Source organism: Talpa occidentalis, unplaced genomic scaffold (genome assembly GCF_014898055.3).
Source record: "Talpa occidentalis isolate TD23 unplaced genomic scaffold, MPIMG_talOcc4v2.1 talOcc4.15, whole genome shotgun sequence".
In the NCBI taxonomy this organism is placed as follows: Eukaryota; Metazoa; Chordata; class Mammalia; order Eulipotyphla; family Talpidae; genus Talpa; species Talpa occidentalis.
Genome location: NW_023601543.1, coordinates 86,174,803 through 86,191,326, shown reverse-complemented (window position 1 = coordinate 86,191,326; position 16,524 = coordinate 86,174,803). Strand labels below are relative to the sequence as shown.

At 57.8% G+C, this 16,524-nt stretch overlaps 1 protein-coding gene across 1 annotated transcript in view; it reads right to left on the bottom strand.

The window, feature by feature from the left end:
- Positions 1-15,422, bottom strand: part of ANOS1 (anosmin 1) — a 254,317-nt gene extending 238,895 nt beyond the window's left edge. The window contains exon 1 of the mRNA XM_054695862.1: positions 15,086-15,422. The gene's annotated coding sequence lies outside the window, so the exon portion shown is untranslated. The remainder of the gene's footprint in view (positions 1-15,085) is intronic.
- Positions 15,423-16,524: the final 1,102 nt, after the last annotated feature.

Genomic DNA, 16,524 nt, shown 5'->3' with positions numbered 1-16,524 from the left:
AGTGTCTACACTGTCTACGCTTTCATCCAGGAGGCAAATCTTTCCTTGCAGGGCCCACAAAGAGGAGTCACAAGACCAACCTTGGCTACGAGAGGCTGGGAAAGTAGGAGCTGACCAGGGAGAAGGAGGGACATTAGACTCAGGGACACACCCGTGTACACAGGAAAAGGTATCTTGTTAGTGGAGGGATGCCCTCACAACAGCTTTCAGCCTCTGCCGAAAGCACAGAACCACCTAAGAGCCCCGCCCCGCAGCCGCCTTAGTCAGAGTGAGGGATGCTGCTGAAGGCTCTAGCAGTTGGAACTTAAGTACCTCCCCAGCAGAAGGGGAACCTCACAGCAACAATATATGCTCCTATGTGCCAGATGCTACCCCAGGAGCAGGCAGGACAGCTGGAAAACCCACAACCTGACTTCCATGTGTCTGCAGACTTTCCAGCATTGCACGGACCTGTGCGGTAGCAGTTAGGAACAAAAGCAGCTAGTGCAACCGACATGCAGCTGCTGCAGGTCCTACCAGGGTGAGGAAGTTCCTGTCCAGTGAAGCTGGTGACATACAAGCTAAGAATTCTGCCCGGAACGTAGCCCCTGTGATACAAGTAAGCGACAACAGATACAGCGTCACGCAGGACCAGCCTGTACTGCTGCCTGACACAAGACTCTTCTCTTTCATTGCAGGGGGGAGGGGTGTGGGCTGCTGCTGTTTTTCAGATGGACATAATGGCATGAAAAGTTTAATGCAAATTTCTAATTGAAAATGCCGGTGAACAACCAACCGGAATCAGGTCGTTTTCCTGAACTGACTGATGTCCGCTGACAGATTGTTTGGGGCTTTTGTTTATTATTTCTGTAAGATCACCCAGCTTGAGAGCCACCGCCCCACACACTGCTAAGTGACCAGCACACTGTTGTCACCTAAAGCTCCTGTGTCTGCTGTCCAGAGCCAACTCATCCTGCACAACAGAAATCGCGTGCGCACTGATGAACGGCTCGTTCCTTCCCCTGCCCGGGCAAGCTCCCTGGTTTCTGCTTCTGTGGATTTTGGAGTCTAGATTTATTCCAGATACTTCACAAACTAGCAGCACCTAGAGACTGCAGGAAAAGCTGAATAGCTGTACGAGTCCAGCTGCAAACGGTCAGTTGGCTTCAGAAGCTGCGGTGAGAGTACTTCATGCTCATGACTCTTCCTTCCGCTTTTCCTCCTGAACGCGCACTGCTGCTGGCCAGCAAGGTGCCTTGCAACCCACCGTGTTTCTCCAATGCACCTGCTACACAATATAAAGTCACAACTTGACAGCACAAGCCTATAAGACCTCTCGAGGTAGAGAGAGAGAGACAGCGATAGACAGAGATGGATGGATGGAAGGATGGATGGATGGACAGACAGCCAGGATGGAGGGATGAACTGAGTGGGTGGGTGCATGGATGGATGGTGAATGATTACATGGATGATGGAAGGATGGATGGGTAGATTGGATGGAAGGATGGATGGGTAGACAGACAGACAGAGCCAGGATGGATGGATTGGTGGGTGGGTGGGTGGGAGGGCGGGCAGATGGACAGATGGACTGTGTGGATGGATGAACTGAGCAGGTGGGTGAAGCATGGCTGGCTGGATGAGGGATGATTCCATGGATGGATTGATTGGAGGAGGATGGACAGACAGACAGGCAGAGCCAAAAGGCCGTGTGTCTCAGCTGCAAGCTCCCTGTCGCGGGCGGCTGGACCACCGTCAGCGTCGCCAGTCACCTGCTGGAGGACCCGGCATTTGTTTCCACTTTGGCTGTCACAACACAAGCTGCCGCGGGCTTCCCTGACAGGTCTCGGCGTGAACATAAATCCCGTTTCTCTGGGACACAGGCCGCTGTGGTCACACCTGCTGTCTCCTGGCAGGTGCTGAGGACCACGGGGCTGGGCCAGGCGGGGCTGGGCCAGGCGGGGGGAAGGAGCTCAAGGGCGGTGGGGAACAGGGGAGCAGGAACCAGGAGACCGCCCTGGACAGGAGGCCCCTCCGCCATCGCGTCACCGGAGGGAGGAGAAGCGGCCCCTTCGCGGTGGGGCGGGGTGCAGAAGGCGCGCGAGGGCCGGGCTCCGTGGGCTCCGACAGGCAGCCCCACAGCTAGAAGCACAGCCTCGCAAAACACGACCGTGACTTCCCCAGCCCCCTGGAGGCGACTGGGGGAGAAATACAAACAAACAGAGCAGGAAGCACGAAGCTGCGCTTAAACTGCGCTTTAATGAACGTGACCCTGTACCGCCAGGAAGGATCCTCGGAACACAGCGAGGGCTTAACCAGCAGCTGCCGCCAAACCCCCTCCGTCCCTGCCGGCCGCAGGCGCTGAGCCCTTCATGAAACAAAACACGATGTGCCGCTGTGGGTAAATTATGATTTTCCCCCAATACGTTCTAATCCGAACTATTTTCAGAGACGATCTGAAAGCGGTGCCCGTATCTATAAAAAGCACATGTATTTTGAGAAAGAAAAGATGAGAAATGGAGAAAAAGATACTGGAAAAAAAAAGCCGCCTGTCTGCTTCCAGCTCGTGCCAGGAATCTGATGTCCTGAGAAAATAATTCTCCCCGACCGTTTTAGGAAAATAAGAGCCGGGATAAAAATAAGCCCCTGGCCATGGGATCGGGCGAGAACGCATCCCGGAAAAGGCTAATTACAAATATGGATGGAAAAACAAACATGGATCGCCTGTGCATCCTCGTGGGGCACCTTCAAGACAAAGTATTACTAAATCTTTTAAAAGCGCCCCCCAGCTTTCTGTGTCTGCGGTAAAGGTTTCTTTTGTTGACAGCAGCCCCGTCCAGGGGACTGAGCTCCCGCAGCAGCCTGTCTCAGCCTCACGAGTGCGGCGGCCTCAGAGGCTGCGTGTTCGCGGCGCACCGGGGGTGCGGAGCAGCCTGCGAGCATCTCACTGTAGGAGCGGCGCAGCCGTTCTGCCATATTTAGAGACTTCCACGGGCCGCCCTCAGGCTGCTGAGGGTGGTGACGGCCCTGGTATGGGGCACCAGCTGGCTGTGGCAACCCAGGCGCTGCCCCCGTGTCGGAGAAGCAAGCCCAGCACGTGCAGGCCGCGCTGCCTGGAGACTGGCCGCTGAACTGCCCGTTGGTGCTGACCCCCAAGGATACCTCCCTTCCAGCCTTGCGGGGGAAGGCATCACTCCAAGCTGCAGGGTGACAGCCTACGCAGTCCCCCTGCAGCCCCAAGGCCCCGGGGTGCCCGAAACTCCAGACAGCACCAGCCCTCTAGTGCCTCTGGTCTCCCTGCCGCAGCTTCCTTTGGACGCCCAGGAAATGAGAGCTTGGGGACAACGAGTAATGATGCAACAGAACAATCACAGCAACAGACGGTTACAACGGTTACGGGATGGTGTCACGTTGTGCTGAGCCAAGGGAAACCCTCCCGGGTCTGCAGCAGCTCTGGCCTGTCCTGACCTGAGCTCCCGGAAGTCTCCTGACTCTAACCAAAGGAAACAGTGCGACGGGCCGACAGGATGGTGTGGGCACAGCAGGCAAACACCTCCAGGTGTTCTCATGAGCACTCTTGCCTCCTGCCGCAGGGGACTGCAGGTTCTGGGCGCCAGGCCCTCAGGCAGCTGTGGCCAGGCCGCCACTGACAGTCCCTCCTATTACCTGCCCACCTAGCACACCTGACCCCAGGTTCCTGGGAATTGCGTGTGACACCAGCAAGCTCCTCCCCAGCTCTCCATGCGGTCCCCTGATGGTAAACCCTCCAGCTCTGTCCAGGTGGGACTGGGGACTGGAGTGGGTGGCGATTGGGGTTCTGGCTCCAGGTGATGGGAGTATGAACAGATAACCAATTAGGAAAATTCTCAAAGTATCTACAAACACGACCGCTATTTCTCCAGAGTACACACACCCAACAAAACCGTGACCGTATTTTCACCAAAAGACAGGAGGCACCGTACCGTCCAAAGCAGCGTTATTCCAGAGTCAGGTAATCACACAAAAATAAGGGAGGAAAAAGTATAACCGTCATGACATTAGTAAATATCACTAGTGAGAAATTGAAAAGCTGATTGTTTAGCCTGCTTCCTAGCCAAAGCAGCATTACGTGAAAACTGGAAACACCGAAAATGCCAACAAAGTGGTGGATGAAGGTGGAACAGTTATGCAGTGGAATACTATACAGTGGTGAAAAGGGAGGGTCTGCATCTGCATAGAGCAGCACTGGAATATTGGACAGGGTGAGCCCAAGCAGTGCAGCACAGAGGAGAAAGCACCATTCCACCCAGTCTGCCAGCTGTGGGCTGCAGGTTGCATCCCTGGGGGTGAAGGGAGAACAGAAATGGCACAGGTAACCAACTGGGCAAAAGGTGGAGGTGAGCTGTGGTGAGCTCCCCATGGGGGGAGCCCGAGGCTCATCAGCATGGTGGAAGGGCATCGCATGGGTTTCAGGGAGCTAGACGGTCTTGTCTTGAGCTGGGTGTCAACGACAGGGTGCTCAGCTGTCAGAAGCCAGCAAGACCGAGAGGGTCATACAGAGACCTTTGGTTTTTCCCTCTCCAGAAGGCAAACCTCAAATTATGTCAGCACATACCCCGTCGTGTGGCTTGGAGTAGGGCTTTAAACACTGCAGCCGGAGGACCTGCCTGGGCTGGCCGGTCACACAAGGTGCATTCCGTAAACTTTAAAACGAGGGCATCCATCCCGTTACGAGTGAAAACGGCTGAATGGCAGGTGTGAGCTCATACTTTCTGTGAACTGTCAAACAGCTGAGTTCACTTAAGCACACATTTCCTGGCACACACAAAAATGGAAAACGTGGCCAGGAAAAAAGCTCTGGAATTTTCCATGCAGGCAGCTCTTGCTGCACCGTCTGTGCTGGAACCTTCCCCCGATGGGCTGCCTCCCACAGCCCCCCACAAGAGGGGCCATTTCATTCCACGCGGCCCCATCATTGTCCTGACGGGGACACTCTTTCCTTCCTCCTCTCCTGCCAGCACACGCTTGCCCCAGGGAGCCTGGCCTCCCAGGGCCCCTGGCCTCCCTGCTTCACCCGCCTGCAGACACGGGAGCAGTGGTCTGGCACCTGCAGAGATGAGAAAAAGGACGCGGCTGGGGTTTCCCGGGGACACTCTGTGCACGCCATTCACCTCCCATGTCCACCATGTCGCAGGAAGCCAGTGTCCTCGCCCGCAGCCCATTCTGTTCAGAGCCACCCAGAGGGAGCGCAGGACATGCCAAGGCCACGTGGTCCGTGACAGCCCTCCCCAGAAGTCCCGCCCCAGCTGGCGGCGCCCTCCCCTGGCCCAGGGGCCCCTCGTCCAGATCCCGGTGCGCAGGAGACCCCACTGGCCAGTCCTGCCCAGCTCCTGCCATCTGGTCAGTCCACCCTCGTCCCTCCCCGTGCCCAGGGCTGCCCGCGGGGGTTGGACTACTCTGTGTCTGCGGTTTTGACTGTAAAACGCACCCCCCAAACCAAGGCTGGGTCCGTTCAGGTCACTGTGGGCTGACACAAGGGCACCCCGTGAATACGAGGTAAGGGAGAGAACGGGGGCGGTGGCCTGAAGACTTGAGACCCGGCCAGTCCTTGTCCCTGCAAGCCGAAAGGGCCGAGGTCCTCAAGTGCAGCAAGTGTCCACCTGCCGCCCCTGGGGAGTCCCTGGGCCACAGAGCTGGGGCTCGTTGGCTTAGAAAGAACAGAAACCCCTTCTCCGAGCAACACAGATGCCAGGAGTGGGTCGGGCATCCGCTAAGACTCGACAGGCGGAAGCAAGCAGTGGGCAGGCGGGAGCCACGAGCTCCTCAGCACACACAAGAGAATCATTTCACTCCCCAGAAATCACACCTCAAGAAGCAAACAAAGGAGGTAAAGCAGAAAGAAGATGCTCGAAATCTTCACCAGGACAGAAGCAGGATTTGCTGGCCAGACTGTGCAAGCGGTAAGCCAGGAGATTTCAGAAAATCAGACAGGGAACCTTAAACTCGACTTTGGAAGGTATTTTATCGACTCACTGGAAGAGATTCACCAAGAAGTGGTGTCCTGCTGGATCAAGGAGATGTGATCTGTATACACAGTGGAATACTATGCAGCCATCAAAAAGGATAAACTCATGCCACTCGCAGCAACATGGATGGAGCTGGAAGGGATTGTGCTCAGTGAAATAAGCCAGAAAGAAAGAAAAATACCAGATGGTCTCACTTATAGGAGGGATGCCGAGGATCCAAATAAGGGATGGGGGGATGTAATTATAATAAAGTGAAAATCAAAATCAACAGGCAACTATAAACCAGAGACATTCTGCAGGGGGAGAGAAGGCAGTAGGATCAAAACAGGTTGGCTGAGCACAAGGGACTGCGGTGATGGTGCACGGGTGACTTGGTGGTAGGAATTTCATGGGGACTATAACTGAGATGAGAAAACATACATTGTGCAAAAATGAAGAATGATGTAAAATTAATTAATTTAAAAAAAAAGTGGCGTCCTGGACAGGGACCCTAAGCAGGCCATGCCCCAAGTCCACTCTGCAGAGCCCAGCGGCCTCACTGGGTGGGACCTGAGTGTCCTCCAGGAGCAGAAATGCACCTTTCCATCAGAGGCAGCAGCTGCAGTGGGGATTTTCCCTGACTGCTGGGGGTAAGGGAGAGCAAAGAGTTTAAGGAAAACCACAGCGATCCCCCTGCGGCAGGTGGCTGCAGGAGCAGATGTACGTGAGCAGTGACCCTGGAGAGGCCACTGGAGACCAAACAGCGGATGGTCCAAGCAGGAAGAAAGGTGGACACACAGTTAAGAGATGCTGTGGTGTCGTAATAGCCTCTCTGAGTATTTTATCAACTGCAATCTGGTTGCTCCTTGGGGACACTGGATGTGCTGCCATTATCACTTTCCCTAGAGGCAGGACAGGTGACACCTTGGAGACAGGAGAACCCCCCAAGAGGGAACAACGCACCCCCATTGCCCACTTTCCGCCTCTCCTAAGCTTTCTGCTCCCACGGGGGCGGCGCAGAATTCCCCCTCTTTACAGAAATGCCGGTGAGAGCGAACGCCTGCTTGAGCTCAGAGTGTGTCTTGTTTGGTTTCTGCTGAAGAACGTGAGCTGAGGAGACAACGCGGCATGGGGAGAAGATGGAACTGAGAGGTGCGAGCGGACTTGTCTCGCTCACCACCCTGGTTTGAGGGAGCCTCGCGGGGCTTCAAGGCCAGACCTGGGATTTGATGGAAACAACCAAGGAGCTCGACTTGAGCTGCAAACATAAAGTCACTTTTTCCACTGAGTCATTTCCTACCACAGACAGAAATATCCCAGCACCCTTTGCCCCGACACCAGCGCTGGGGCAGCTCCTGCAGGCCTGCCCTCCCCGCACGCTGACCTTGGGCCAGGAGGCTTTCCCGGACAGGCACCTGGACTGCAGGGAAGCCCCAGGGCTCTCGTCTCAAGGAGAACCCCAGACCCACCCCCGCCCCGGCCCCACCCAAGAGAGTCGGCCTCAGGAGACCAGCCTGGGTGCAGGGATTTATCCAGCCAGGGCACAAACCATCCCCCGCGCCTCGCAAACATTCGATGAGCGAATCAAAATTTTTAATAGAATTGGCCGCATTTAGAATTCCGTTTCCCGAATTCTAGGGTCACTGCCGCATTCATCACGCCCCGCGATGTTTATCTCCCTAAGACGACAGCTGACCCACTTATCTGAAGCCACCCGCCGTCCCCAGTCGGCAGGAGAAATGTGCCAGTGTTTCTTTTTCTTCGCAAACCAGAATGTCAGACTGCCAGCGCGGGCGCTCAGGGGCCCCCCATTCTCTGGGCCACCCATTGGTCTTTTGACAAATTAGGAAACCTCAGAGCCAGACACCACGGACAGATCAGGCCTCTATGCCATCACCTAAGCGCGCCATTTGTGGAGCTTGGGGGAAAAAGCGTCTTGCAGCTCGCCGTGAACTGACTGCATGTTGCAATGACGATGATGCTAAGACAGTGAGAGCAAACCCGGCAGCTGGACAGACAGGGAGGGGGCTCCCCCAGAATCTCCTCCTGGCAACACCCCGAAGGCGCTCTGGGGAGGAGGGGATCGCCCAGCCGCCTTGCAAAACATGCTGACTGTTTGACCTTCTGTTCCAGTTTCTTGCTATTTTTACACGCTGTAATTATTCCTCTTGATATTTCGCTTGCTGAGCACAAGGTCCTGGCACTTTCTGAGCCTGATTAACAAGCCAGCTGAGGGAAAGCCTGACTGCAGGCGCCGTGTACCCCCTTGGGGTACACACCTACACCGCAGCAGTGCCCACACACCTGCAGCGCAGTGACACACAGGCACACACGATCACACACACCAAATATCCAAAAGCCCCGCACAAGTCAACTCCAGGGACAGCCCTCAACGGGCAGGACACAGGCCGCCAGCCAAGATGGCCACTGTCACCCAGACTCTAGGAAACACTCAGACACAGGCCGCGGGACGGCTCGGAGCAGCAGCTCCTGGAAACAGCCAGTCGAGGGGAGACGGGCAGGTGGGCTGTGCTGGATCCCAGGGGGTTACAACAAAGCGCTCCGCGCCGCTCGCGGCCCTGAACCCGTCCCGATTTTCCCCAAGGCCTGAAAGGACATTCTGAGCCGACGCCAGGCGCCCCGCAGCCACCGAACGGACGCAGGTGCCAAGGCCAGGCTGCGCTGGGGACGCCCTGTAGGGTGAGGTAAAAAAGTATCAGGCCTCTCTGCCCTCCTGCCATCAGGATGGATGCTGGCTCTGCGGTCCTGAACGCATGCCCCGTGCCGGCCGCTGGAGTGGGGTGTGGGCACGCGCAGGTGGGTTCACCTGGGCTGAGGGACTGGGCTTGTTAGGGCGGTGTCGGGGGGACGCCAGCAAGAGCAAGAGAGCAGGACAGCAGAGCGAAAGGAGCAGAGAAGCAGAGGCCCCCTGGCCCCCCGGCCCCCCGCCTGCCGCGTGCCTGGCAGATCCCAGTAAGTCTGCAGAAGCCAGGGAGGGCTCCAGGACGCCCCCTGGACCCCGCCCGCTGGGCTCCTAGAGACGCTGCCCCGCGCCCATTCCCGCCGCGGCTCGCCGCCAGGAGCGACGTGGAGCGGGCCTGGCCACCTTGGTGGGGGCTCTGGGCGAGGCTGAGACAGCTGCCAAGGGGTGACCCCAGGGAAGAAGAGGTGTTTGCCCTGGAAGCTACACCCGTGTAGGGGGCGGGAGGACACAGGGCACGTTTCTCTCTGCTTCCAGCAGGCGGGGGGAGGAGGAGAGAGTCCTGGAGCCTCGTGGCTTTTCAGGCTTTCACTGGGATTTACCAGGGACGCGGCAGGCAGAGGTGCTGGGGGCCGGGGTGCTGGGGGGCCGGGAGGCTGGCAGGCCCCCCAGCAAGTCTTCACTCCATCTGGGTTCTCTGGCCTTCTCTCAGCTTCTGCTTCTCTTGCTTCTCGGCTTCTCTTCAGGCTTCTGCTGGCGTCCCCGTGACGCCGCCCTTAAAAGCGCAGTCTCAGCCCAGGTGAATCCCATCTACCTATGCCCACACCCTGCTCCAGGTGCCGCCATCAGGCATGCACTCAGGACCGCAAGGATCCATCATCCATCCTGGTGGCGGGAGGGCAGAAAAGCCTGACATTTTTCCTCACCCTACATACTCCATGGTGTATATGTACCACATCTTCTTGATCCAGAAAAAAGGTTTTATCTGGGTGAGAAGAGGAATATGCGGCCTCCACAGCTCTTTGTGAAAACCCCTTTCACTTTTCCACATGGAAGCCCGGGGACCGCTCTCTCCTCTGTCACGACACCTGTCAGATGCCGCTGCTGCTCTTCCAGCGCCCACGCCCTCGGGGTGTCCTGCTAGTTCCCCAGCACGGGGCCCAATGTGCGTGGGCATTCCAGCCTCCCTGTGCGAACGGACCTACCCGCCCCGAGTGTGTCCAGCCGGCTCTGGGCCTCGGAAGCCCCTGTTTAGAGCTGGGCATTTGTCTGGGGGAGGGGGGCCGTTGGAGGGGTTATTGGGGAACTTTTACTAGGAACATAGCCTTTCCTCTCCTTGCTCTGTATGCACATTAATTCTAGTAAAGGCGTTTCACTCTAAGTCTGCTTGCTCTGCCTCTGTGAGCATGAATGGCTGGACCCCTTTAGAGTGTGCACCCCCTAACAAGTTGGGGTCCCTGAGTACCCCTCCATCACACACTAACAACAGGAGCAAGGACCCACAGCCTAGTGGCCCTATCCATGTTTTCTCTTCCCCTTCATTAAAAAAAAAATCCATCTGCTATGAATATTTTCCTACTTCGTACTGCAACCATCTTGAGAAAGTCATATTGTCCACTTTAAACACTTTCTCTGTCCAAATCCATGAGACTAACAGACACAAAGTTACTCCATTGAGAAATTACTCCTGAAAATCCTATGTGCCTGTCAAGCAAGAATCAGCCAACAACACCTGAGCCAGGTAAGGTCCACTGCCTTTTTAAATAAAGCTTTATTGGCACTCAGCACACCCTTGGTGTCCCACTGCCTTTTTAAATAAAGTTTTATTGGCACTTAGCACACCCTTGGTGTCCACATCACCTCTGGCTGCAAGGCGGGGTAGGAAACTTTCGAGACTCCACCCAGCCTGATGCCTGAAGTCGTTACTATCGGGCCTTCTCAGGAACAGTTCCCAAGCCCTGCTCAAGAGCAGAGCTGTCTAACAGAAGAACAACGCGGGCCACATGGGTGAGCCTAGATTATGTAGCTGTCACATTTAATAGCAGTAAGAATCAAGTGGACGGACATGTCTTAGCCCAACAGAGGCAACACAGCCTCCTCTCAACACGTGTCCAGGTGGACATATTCCCGGAAAAGATGCCGGCGGGGAAGACAGACCAGCACAAGACATTCCGTTTGTTTCCAGGACGAGCTCTGCTGGGCCGATGGGCTTCAAAACATTCCCTACTGCACGCAGGGGCACGGAACTGCCCCCTCGTGGATAAATACAACGGTAGAGAGACCATGTGACAATGACAGGCCCCCGAATGCACGCACCGTGCGCCATCAGTGCAGCCCGCGTCCTGTCCCCAGTGCAGGGGGAGGCCAACCTGTAGAAAAGGGAAGGCGATCGTCCCCAAAGTCAAAACACAGATCACCCTTGGCTGGCACCTCCATCAACCCATCGTCAGCTGGAAACAGCCCACACTGAAAATGCAGCCAATACATCCAGCCCACCTGGCCTCACGGCTCCATCCAGAAATGCTGCTGAGGCCATCCTAGGCCAGGGACTGACCCTCCGTGGTCGCTGCTAGTGGGGAAAGCTGGACCGCGGAGGGGCCTGGGCAGCCAGCAATGCTGTTCTTGATGTGGGAGATTGCTAGTGAGTTCCTGTTCTCATATCCATACCATTGTGTCGGTCAATATTAATCTAGAGTTAATGTTCTCATAAGCCAGGAAATTTGTTTCAGTAGTAAAGCAAATAAAATTGTGGGCTAAGGGGGATAAAAACTGACACACTGGTTCAGACAACGGAATAGTCTGTGGAGTGGCCTTCAGGTTTGGCTAGATCCAGGTGCTCAAATGCTCCTAATGAGATCAGCCTCTCTACACTGGTTAGCTCCACATTCCTCATCTTAGCAACCCCAGAAAATGAATTTTAAATTTTAAAAATTTTAATAAACAAGCAAATACTCTTTGTCATTAATTTCAGCAAAGCCCACAGTGGACCAGGCTTGGCCCCTAAATCTACAACTGGAAATCTATCCTCCCTCACCACCACCACCCCCCCGCCCACCATCTGTGCTCAATTGCCTATATTTCTTTTCTAACCTTTATCCCAAGTAAGGAGCAAAGGCAAGCAAAATAAACAAAGGCCCAAGAATTTAGAAGGAAGCAAAGGATTGAAAGGATGAATAAACGATCCCCTTTTCCCCAACCTTTGGCCTCTCATTAGGTAGCCATTGGAAGTCTAGGCCAAAGCTTTGCTTCAGTCCAGATACGTAACTGCCAGCAGCTTCCTGCTCGTTAGACCCCTGCAGGTGTGGTGCAGGCAGAGACGGGCACACTACATAAGCCAGGGAGGATGCCAGGCACGCCTGCCCCATGCCAGAGCCCAGTGACCAGCAACTCAGTCCCAGAGGCAGGGAGCAGCAGACCTGCTCCACGCTGGCCTCAAACCAAGCCAGGGGGAGGCTCTTCATGGACACTTCGGGGTGTACAGGGCAAAGTGGACTGCCCTCAAAGGCACAGGGCAAGCTTTCCCCGCAGGTGACCAAGGAAGGGGCAATGCCAGGCCCTCCGGAGATCACCACACTCAAGACAAGCATGCTGATCATTCACGCGGCTGCCCAGAGGCCAAGGCTGGACTCACAGCTGACCAGGGCCATTCAAAGGCGCTCATGGGCTCCTGAGAGCACCGTCATCAGAACCCTGGGTTAGCCCAGCCCCGGAAGCAAAGCCCTGTCAGACATGGAGCGTGGACAGCAGCTTCCCGAGAAGGGCTTGAGGACATGCCCACCAGCAGCAGCCACCTCTGGACAGCACACCCACCTGACAGCACACGGAGGACACACTAATCATTATGTCATTTCACAACAAGCGGCGCTGCGGTTTCTGTCACACACATTCAATACAGATAGAACCAACAGCTTCAAAGCCACACGGGGTTGCACAGACACACCTTGGGCTCCTGCGGGGTGCCAGGCCCTCTCAGTGCTGGGCCCCTGAGACACAAGTCCAGCAGCAAGCTCAGCCCCTGGGGCTTGGGTGAAGCAGAATCTTTGGAAACAAATCTCTCATCTCCCAGAGCAGAGAATGTAAAACTTTTGTAACACGGACCAATGACCCAGGTGGCACCGGCCACACCATGTCTGCCCTGCCCCCTGCTCCCCCAGTCAGCAAAGATGGGGTGTTAGAGGCCAGCGGGTACACTCAGGCCAGGGTGCAGGAGGAATGCCAGCCTGGCCCTTACACACACAGCCCCCAGTCCCTGTCCCTTATTGAGCCTCCCAAGAGTTCTGCAACCTGCCGGGGTGCACGACCACCTTCCAAAACCCACCTTCCAAAATCCCACGCAGCCTGCCCCTGGCTCCTGGGAAGAGAGGTCTGTAACAGGTGACATGAGCCCTAGGGCCATTGGCCATGGCTTTCTGCATCCCAAGGGCACAGCTTCGGAGCAAGCAGCCCTTCCCCAACCTGGGTGACCCCAGGGCTGTCAGATCACAAGGGCTCAGCACCGGCTGGGGGCTTCTGCAGGCCCCAGAAGCTAACGCAGACCAAGGCACCACCCAGCCGCAGAACGCAGACCCTCTAGAATCATGGGGTTTCTGGCGCCCTTTAAAGGTTTCTTCCAGTTTTTACAGCCAGGCCGTTTAAATGCTGGAGACTTCTCTCCCTCCAGGCTGAAATGGGTGTGGGGGCCTGCTGTAAAGCTCAGGGGAGCGGCTCAGGGACCCAGGGCAGCTGCCGGGCCCCCCAGCCCTGCCTCCTCCTTCCCGGTGCTGCTCCCCGCCAGCCAGCCCCAACCCCTTAGGGATGCCGCAAACCTGGGGCAGGAGCCCTGGAGGGGCCCCAGATCTGGCTGCACGTGCTGCGAACAGACTGTGGAGGCCCCGTGCCAGCCCCCCGCGCCACGCCATTTTAAGCCATGTGTGGCATTTCAAGGCCTTGCCAGCGTCTGGAGGGAGCAGAAAATAGCCAGGCGCTCGGAGGACAGCAGCCCGGCAGCTGACGCAGTTGGGTGGCTCGGGGTGTGTTTGGGTTCTGGGGGGTGTGGGGTGTCTTTTCAGTGTGGTGTGTTAGTCGGTTGAGTCTGGGGCTGCTGGGGGCCGGGGGACACAAGGTACCTGCTTGGGGCTGTTTGCAGATGAGGGGGGCGAGCTGGGCTGCCTGTCCAGGCCAGCCTGGGGCCAGCAGCTTTGCAAAGGTCACCCCACTAGCCTGTGGGCAGCCCCGTGCTGCGCCCCGCCTCCCTGCGGCCACCCTCCAGGCCCTGGACTAGGGTTTTTTTTCACGTTTTTTTTTAAGCAGCACTTCCTGTTATGCTCCAACGGCTGGGCCGGTTTATTATGAAGCAATTTTCATTTAAGTTAAATAAAGGCATTTCCAGCAGGCGGCCGTCTGCCCCCCTCGGCCACCCCGTTTGGAGCGTGTCTTCTGGAGCCCTTCGTGAAGCCTCGGGAGGCTGCCTGGGTGCAATTTCCAGCCCAGCAGAGCCCAGTGTGTCCCGGCACTGGCCGCGGGCTGCGGGGAGCCTCATCTCTACCGGCTGGTCTGTCGTGTTTTTTTTAAATTGGCTGTTGCATCTTCATGCGTCTCCGGAGAGGGGTTGGGGCACCTCTGTGCCCGCTCTGCCTTCCCATGCCCCCTCCCCCACCCCGCCCCCCACTTTCCAGCCCATCCCCCACTTCACAGCCCGTCCCCCACTTTCCAGCCCATCCCCCCACTTCACAGCCTGTCCCCCACTTTCCAGCCCATCCCCCACTTTCCACCACGTCCCCCCACTTTCCAGCCCATCCCCCCACTTCACAGCCCGTCCCCCACTTTCCAGCCCATCCCCCCACTTTCCAGCCCATCCCCCACTTTCCAGCCCATCCCCCCACTTCACAGCCCGTCCCCCACTTTCCACCACGTCACCCCACTTCAGAGCCCATCCCCCCACTTCACAGCCCTTCCCCCCACTCGCCTGCCCTTCCCCCCTCCGGCCATACTCCTCTGCTCCCCAGCCCGTCCCCTCACTTTCCACCATGTCCCCCACTTCACAGCCCATCCGCCCACTTTCCACCCCGTCCCCCCCACTTTCCAGCCCATCGCCCCACTTCACAGCCAGTCCCCCACTTGCCTGCCCGTCCCCCCACTTTCCACCCCATGCCCCCACTTTCAGCCCTTCCCCCACTTTCCAGCCCTTCCCCCTCCAGCCATACTCCTCTGCTCCCCAGCCCATCCCCCCACTTTCCAGCCCATCCCCCCACTTCCTAGTCCTTCCCCCCACTTTCCACCCCATCCCCCCACTTTCCAGCCCTTCCCCCACTTTCCAGCCCATCCCCCTCCAGCCTGCTCCTCTGCTCCCCAGCCCTCCCCTCCCCCTCCCTGCTGCAGCCCTAGCCCCCCAGCCCGCCCCGCCCCCATAGGTCACGTGCCGCGGCCCGGGCTGGCAGGCCCCAACCTGGTCTTTGTTTCGGGTCAGCCCGCGCCGCCTCGCAGCTACCGACGACCTCCTAAGAGCTGCGCATCAGCGCCCGCCGTGTCCCGGGGTGTCCTGGGGCTTGGAGGGGGATGCGCATGGGGTGCAGGGGCGGGCAGGACGGGGGTAGGGCCTCTGGAGCAGGGAGCCCCAGACCCAAGCTGTAGGGCCATCCGAGCTTTGGGTGGACCCACGTGGGGTCTCTTGGGATTTCTGGGTGCTCAAAGTGTGCACACCCGGAGGACGGAGAGGGGAGGCTGCACCCCATCTCTGCGATGGGCAGCCGACCTGCCCATCAAGGCAACCAGAGGCCTCTGGGGTCCTGCTGGCCAGCACGCAGGGGGCCCGGCAGCTCCGCCCCTTCGGGACAGGGTGACCCCACAGAAAAGGGAGGTTCCCATCCCTGACCCTCCCAGCGTTGGGAGGAGAAACCGGGGGTGGTGAGAGGACCTGGGGGAGGCCCGTGGGGCAGAGACAGGGGAAGAGGCCAGCCTGGCTTGCCCGGGGACTCAGGGACAGGCAGGGACTTGGCAGAGACAGAGGCCCGTGGGGAGGTGACCCCGGCGGCCTTTGTCTTGCTCGGATCGGATTTTGCTCCTTGGCCCCCAGCCCTGCCTGGCCCCTCCTGCCCCGCCTGGCCCCTGCTGCCCCTGTCCTGTGGGCCCCCCCGAAGGAGCCTGAGACGTGGGGCACCCTTGGGCCTCAGGGGCCCTGCTTTGGGCCACCCCTGTTCGGGGGCATTTACCCCAGGGGATGGGCAACCTTGGGGGCTGATTGGAGACGGTTTTATCAATCCTGTCCGTCTGTCTTGCACACGCGGTACCAAGCTCTTTCCTACGGAGGCCCCACGCGCCAGAGTGTGTGTCTCGATGCTGCCATGTGGAAGAGGCAGGTTTGGGGGCCCGGGAGCCCCTCATTCTGCCCTGTGACGCCTTTACCCCGCCTCACACGTGCATACTCGAGAACTCACTCTGGGAAGACCACCTGCCCCATAGACCGTGAAGCCAAGGTTCTGTGCCACAAACACACGCCCGGAGACCCTCGCGCGCACAGCCGCAGGCGTCCCCTGCCGTCCGCCGGCCCCGCGCCTCTCCTTCCAAATGGGGAGTTGGGGGTTAACGGAGGTGACTCTAAAATTGGGTTCACGCTGTAGAAGTAGCTTCACCTCCTGATTTTGTCAGCTGGCCTCACAGACACTTCCCCAAGTCACCAAACGCTGCTTTGAAATTCCGCCTACGGGATGAGGTGCCGGAAAGTGCAACCTCTCCCCTGTATCTGAGGGTGTCCCGGTCTCCCCCGTGGGGTCCGTCCTGCGTGCTCTCCCGCACACAGTGCCCGAGGAAGCCTTCCAGCAGCAGCTCTCCCCGCAGCAGTGATCCGCCTTCCCACCCGTCTCACGGACCGTGGGCCCAAGTGTGCCC